General features: G+C 47.8%; 1 long non-coding RNA gene across 1 annotated transcript; it reads right to left on the bottom strand.

Annotated features, from left to right (window-relative positions):
* Positions 1-2,644: 2,644 nt before the first annotated feature.
* On the bottom strand, positions 2,645-6,484 carry LOC129028689 (uncharacterized). Its single transcript, XR_008499441.2, has 2 exons — positions 5,290-6,484; positions 2,645-4,018 (listed from the first exon to the last, which is right to left on the bottom strand). It is a non-coding gene; the product is annotated as an uncharacterized LOC129028689 (long non-coding RNA).
* Positions 6,485-6,539: the final 55 nt, after the last annotated feature.

Raw genomic sequence — 6,539 nt, 5'->3', positions numbered from 1 at the left:
TGTACTACAGCCTGGGCAACAGAGCAACAGAGTCTCAAGAAAATAAAAATAAAATAAAATAAAATAAAAAGAGTATTAATTATGAAGGAAAACCAGAAATGCCTTACCATTGCTTCTTTATATTGGGTCTAACATTTTCAGAATATTTAGTTTTTCTTCCCCATTTCTCTCTCCTTTACCTTCTTCCTCCTCTGCATGTATGAAGGTAAGGGCAAGGGGCTGGTGATGCTGTCTGGAACGGCTGACATGGGCAGGCTGGGCTGCTAGGGCAGAGACCTAGGAGCCAGGTCCTGGATCTAGGAAAAGAGGTCCTGGCCCAGCACCACCTCTCACCCCCAAGTGGAAGTAATCGTCACATGGATAGGCTTTGTGTGTGCAGTTTCGTTCACCTGTACAACAAGGGATTTTTGGTACTTCTCGCCAAACCAGTGTTGAGTTGGGCCAGTCACCTGCCAGCTGAGTTCAGGTTAACTACAAGCAAGTGCTGGCAGTGAAGTGTTGAATGAGTGGTGTGCTTTCATCTCTGAATGCTTGCCATCCCACGGCAGGACATGCAGTGTGTTCGTCTTTCTATGACCTTTCTCAAACTGCCAGTCAGCATGTGAGGGGGACCACAGCAGGGAGATGTCACTGCGGTTTGGGTGCTCTCAGAGGAGAGAGGTGTCCTAGAGGTTGGGTCTACTTTTCAAGGTTTTGCCAAGGTCTAAGGGCCTAGTATCTTTTCTTGGGGCCAGGGAGTATGTTTAGTGGGGTATTTGTATCCTGGATAGGACAGCAAAAGTATCTTTGAAGGTCATTTTCTCTTTATTTTATTTATTTATTGAGATGGAGTCTCACTCTGTTGCCTAGGCTGGAGTGCAGTGGCGTGATCTCAGCTCACTGCAACCTCTGCCTCCCGGATTCAGGCGATTCTCCTGCTTCAGCTTCCCGAGTAGCTGGGACTACAGACGTGCGCCACCATTCCCAGCTAATTTTTGTAGAAATGAGGTATCACTATGTTGGCCAGGCTTGTCTCTAACTCCTGACTTCATGATCCGCCCGCTGTCCTCCCAAAGTGCTGGAATTACAGGCGTGAGTCACCACACCCCGCCTCGAGGGTCCTTTTCTCTTATCTCTCCTTTTTTTTTTTTGGTTTGGTAGAGATGGGGTCTCACTATGTTGCCCAGGCTGGTCTCCAACTCCTGGCCTCAAGTGATCCTCCTGCCTCAGCCTCCCAAAGTGCTGGGGTTACAGGTGTAAGCCACTGTCCCTGGCTTCTCCTTTTTCCATCTTTCAACTACAACAAAATATTTATTTTATTTTTATTTTTTTGAAATGGAGTCTTGCTCCATCGCCCAGGCTGGAGTGCAGTGGCGCGAACTCGGCTCACTGCAAGCTCCGCCTCCTGGGCTCACGCCATTCTCTGGTCTCAGCCTCCCGTGCAGCTGGGACTACAGGCGCCTGCCACCACGCCTGGCTAATTTTTGTATTTTTAGTAGAGACGGGGTTTCACCGTGTTAGCCAGGATGGTCTCGATCTCCTGACCTCGTGATCCGCCCGCCTTGGCTTCCCAAAGTGCTGGGATTACAGGCATGAGCCACCGCGCCTGGCTAACAAAATATTTTCAACACCCTACCAATCCTGTTCCCTGTCTTCTTACTGCTAAAGAATAATTTCCAAAAAGTTAAAAGCATGATTCTCATTGTAAATATAAAATGAACATGGATCAAAGATTTTATTCAACTCATTCATTAATGAGGGAATCAGTAAGATGTTAGGATTAGTTCAAGGGAGAATTCAAAGAACAGATATATAGGTATAGACATAGATATTAGTCAGGAATGCCGAATGACTTTGCTAGTGGATGCAAAACTAATTAATATTCTATAGGATATCTTTATGGACCAAAGTTCATTTGCATTGCTTTGGACAAGAGTCATGTGCATTATGATCTGTTTTCTACAAGTTACCTTTTAAAGTATTCAGCGTGGGGCGGGCGCGGTGGCTCAAGCCTGTAATCCCAGCGCTTTGGGAGGCCGAGATGGGTGGATCACCTGAGGTCAGGAGTTCAAGACCAGCCTGGCCAACATGGCGAAACCCCATCTCTACTAAAAATACAAAAATTAGCCGGGCATGGTGGCATATGCCTGTAATCCCAGCTACTCAGGAGGCTGAGACAGGAGAATCACTTGAACCCGGGAGGTGGAGGTTGCAGTGAGCTGAGATCGTGCCACTGTACTCTAGCCTGGGCGACAACAGCGAGACTCCATCTCAAAATAAATAAATAAATAAATAAATAAATAAAAAAGTATTCAGCGTTTTCTGTATATTCATAGTATATTAAGAAACATCGCTGGGTGCAGTGGCTCACACCTGTAATCCCAGAACTTTGGGAGGTGGAGGCAGGTGGATCATCTGAGGTTAGGAGTTCGAGACCAGCCTCACCAACATGGCAAAACTCCGTCTCTACTAAAAATACAAAAAATTAGCCAGGTGTGGTGGTGTGCACCTGTAGTCTCAGCTACTCAGGAGGCTGAGGCACGAGAACCTGGGAGGTGGAGGTTGCAGTGAGCAGAGATCATGCACTGCACTCCAGCCTGGGCAACAGAACGAGACTCCGTCTCAATTAAAAAAAAAAAAAGAAAAGAAAAGAAATATCACCACATTTTCTAAAACATTTTAATCACTCCAATATATAACACACTAAATCATAAATCCCAGGTGAGTGTATGCATATTCATAAATTTTGCTGAATCTTACTTTATATTTTATTGGAGACAGGGTCTTGCTCTGTCACCAGGCTGAAGTGCAATGGTGCCATTATAGGTCTCTGCAGCCTTGACCTCCTAGGTTCAAATGATCCTCCCACCTCAGCCTTTGAGCAGCTGGGACCAGAGGCATGCATGCACCACCACACGTGGCTAATTTTTACATTTTTTGTAGAGATGGTGTCTCACCGTGTTGCTGAGGCTGGTCTTCAACTCCTGGCCTCAAGCTATCCTCCTGTCTCTGCCTTCCAAAGTGCTGGGAATATAGGTGTGAGCCACCATGACTGGCCTAACCTAGTATTTCATCCTCCTTAGCCTAACACTTTAGAATCCATTCCCATACACAGTTCTCAGCTTCTTTGCAACACATATTGGCAAGATTTTCCAGCTTTCGTGGTATATAATCTATTTCCATCCTCGTCTTCTCTGTCTGACCTTGCATTTCTTCTTCTGGGCTCTGTAGAGAGTTTATTCTTGTTATGGTTCTGGAGTCAATAAGGTGCATCAGGGGCAAGTTTGGAGAACAGGCATCCATGTGGGAGGCAAAGGCCCCAGTGAAGTCTTGAAAGGTCTTAGTGTGAGTGAAGGCTAATTTCCTTGCCACAGGGGAGGCGGGGCTACTTCTGTATACAAGGGAGCCTTGAGATTTGGGAATTCGGCTTTGTCTGTGTCTGTCCAAATGTTCCTATCACAAGTCTATGGTCCTACTCCTTCCCAATCAGTGTCCTAATCTTAGCAAGAGAACTTGCTGAGGTTGACCACTTAACCTTTGCCACAATTCTGTCATCTGTACAATTATATTTAGTATCTGAAGATGAACTTAGTCTGTCCTGTGCCTATCCCAGATAAACGGTTCTTTGAATTTCAGCATATCTGTACCTTAAAATGAGAATTTAATACTTCATGCTTATCTTTTCCATTGTTAAAAAACTCTCCAGGGCAGTCAGAAACATCCACTCCACTCTACAATCTTTATAATTATTACTGTTGCCACAGCAATCAAGTGCAACAGCAGCAAAAGCCTCCAAAGCTTTGTGGTCCATCTGCCCCTCACACTACTCCCAGTGCTAACTGGGGTAATCCTGCTGCCCCTCTATGCCACGGGTTACTAGCATCCCTTTTGTTCCCTATGCATGCATGAATCTGTGGGTAACCCAGCTAGAATCCCACAGTTGAGGAACTGCTTCCTGGGGTCACTCTGCTATCAGCCAGGGTCTTGGTAGGAAATGCAGTCCATCTCCGAGAGGTTGAAGAGACTTGCTGCTCAACAGCTGTGGGCAGAATTACAGAGGCAACTGGATTAATTTGCTAGGACGGCTGTAACAAAGTACGAGAAGCGAGGTAGCTTAAACAACAGAAATGTATTATCTCCCTGTTCTGGGAGCTAGACATCTGAGATCAAGGTTGTCGGCAGGGAAGGATCTGTTTCAGGCCCCTCTCCCGGCTTCTGGCAGTTCCTTGGCTTGTAGCAGCACAACTCTAATCTTATGGTGTTCTCCCTGTGGATTTGTCTTCCCAAATTCCCTCTTTTTATAAGGACACCAGTCATTATGGATTAGGGGCCACCCTAATAACCTGACATTAACGAATTACATTTGTAATCATCCTTTTTTCAGATAAGGTCACATTCTGAGTTGCTGGGAGTTAGGACCTCAACATATGAATTTGGGGAGACATAAGTCAACCTGCAACACCATCAAGGGTGATGAACACGTAGAGATGAGCAACAGCGGGAAGTGGTTAGGGCTCTGCCAGATTTTCTCCATCCGCTCCTCCAGATCCCCTCTTCACCCTTCTCCACCTCGTTGTGTGCCTGGGAGGCTGACTGCCGCAGACTGCAGCCTGTGCCCCCTTGCCTCCTATTGGCTTCTGTTTGACTTGGGTAATGGCACAGGCAGGAGCTTCGGAGGTGGGAGAGAGATAATAGAAACACAGTACCTCATAGTACCCTCCCATGCCTTCCCAATGACTTTCATATCCCTCTCCGTGCTTCTGTCATATTTAATATTTGTCAGATCAGAGCTGAATAATGCTTAAAACATGGGTGAATGTGTGTGAACCGTTTCAGAAGTTTTTGAACATTTAATAATAATGGCTGATGTTCACTGAGTACTTACTTTGTGTTCCAAGTACTTACTACAGTATGCTCTTGATAGTTCCTACAAGGCAGGCACTATGATTATCCTAATTTTATAGTTGAGTAAACTGAGGCTCATTGAGATTGGTATCTTGCCCAAGGTCAGGGTCACACAGCTAATTAGCAGCAGTTGCAGGATTCGATTTGGGGCTGTCAGCCACCAGAGGCTGCTCTAAACCACGAGGTCATCTGTGCTGATCCATTTACCAGACATGACCTCCCCTACTTGACCTCCTATCAAACTCATATTCAAGTTCTGATCTAGCAACAGCTGTTCTGTGGGGCTTTCTCAATTCCCTCCCCCAAGAACTGACCACGCGGTCTCCGCATTGCTCTCTGCTCACTGCCCCTCTGCGTGGGCTCCTGTTAGGAAGCCTACCGCTCTTTTCTGCCTCATTTTCCTACCTGTGAGTTCTTCAGGGCAGACAGGTCTCCGAGTTCATCTCTGCGATTCCCGGGCCTGGCAGTGTGTCTGCCCAGGAGGTGCCAGTGAATGTCTCTGGAAGGAATGTTTTCTTACCGTCCCTGACTGTTCTATATGTCCTGATGCACCCTCATGGTCCCGATTACCACTGACTTCCTTCCTCAGTTTCATTCAGAGGCTGTTAGTGGCTGCCAGTCCTGGACCATGCTCTCCCGGCTTCTGGGTGGGCGTTCCTGTCCCCCGTCCACAGGGTTCTTCTCCTCCAGGTCTGGTCAGGGTTTCTGAGCTGTTCCCTTCTGGGGCGCTTCCCTCAGTTCCCAGGCGTCCTGGGGGGTCAGGATTGACTTTACTTCCACTTTTCATTTCTGTCCTAGTTATCAGTCACGCTTCGTCAGGGATTCCTTTGTCAAAACCCCAGGGATGTTTTGATGGGGTTGTTCTTTTCTTCTTTTGCTAGGTAGGGTGTTGAATGTAACTGCCTCCCTGTGGAGATCGTTGGAGGTCCTCCAGCCTGCTCCAGGCCAGCCACCTTGTCTCTGCTTCCACAACATCCTTGAGGAAATACGCATTTAAAACCCGACCTCTACATTCCCTGTAGTTTCTCTTCACATCGCCTACTCCATATTTTCCAGCTTTTCAATTTCTCTCAGAACAAAGGTTTTATTTCTGGGCAGGGCACCAACGGCGGTGACACTAATATCGGTACCTCCAGGCCACTTGAGGGACGTCCAGAGCTGAGTCTGGTCTGATGCTTTCTTTAGGATCCCAAACATCGCTGCCGCCTCCGCAGCGCCGTCGGATCCCTGGGGAGAGCATCCAAAATGTGAACCAAGTATTAAAAACATTGGAATATAACTGTTTTTAATTCTTATGCTATTTTTTGGTTATTTGTAATTTTTGTTGTTGTCGCTATTTTAAACCCAGCGCACTTAGGTTTTCTGGCGTGCATTCTGCCCCCCGCCCCCTCGGTGCGGAAAAATGCCCTTGGTGGGGCAACCTGCAGCTGCGAGAAGAAGGCTTTTTTCCCTGTCCCTCCTCCACGTCTCAGGTCGAGGTCAGGGACCGCTGCTCTCCCGAGTTCCCCCTGGGAGCGCGGAGGGGCGGGAGGGAAGGAGCCTGGCGCAGGATTGGACTTCCTCCCTCCACTCCGGAACTGCGCGCCGGAGCGCCTGGGACGCGGAAACCCGGGAGGCGCCGCGGGAGCCGCGGGGTGGGGGCGGTCGGGGGCGGG

The sequence above is a fragment of the Pongo pygmaeus genome, chromosome 12 (assembly GCF_028885625.2).
Source record: "Pongo pygmaeus isolate AG05252 chromosome 12, NHGRI_mPonPyg2-v2.0_pri, whole genome shotgun sequence".
Lineage (NCBI taxonomy): Eukaryota > Metazoa > Chordata > Mammalia > Primates > Hominidae > Pongo > Pongo pygmaeus.
Note: the sequence above shows the minus strand (reverse complement) of the source record. Positions and strands in the feature narration are given on the sequence as shown.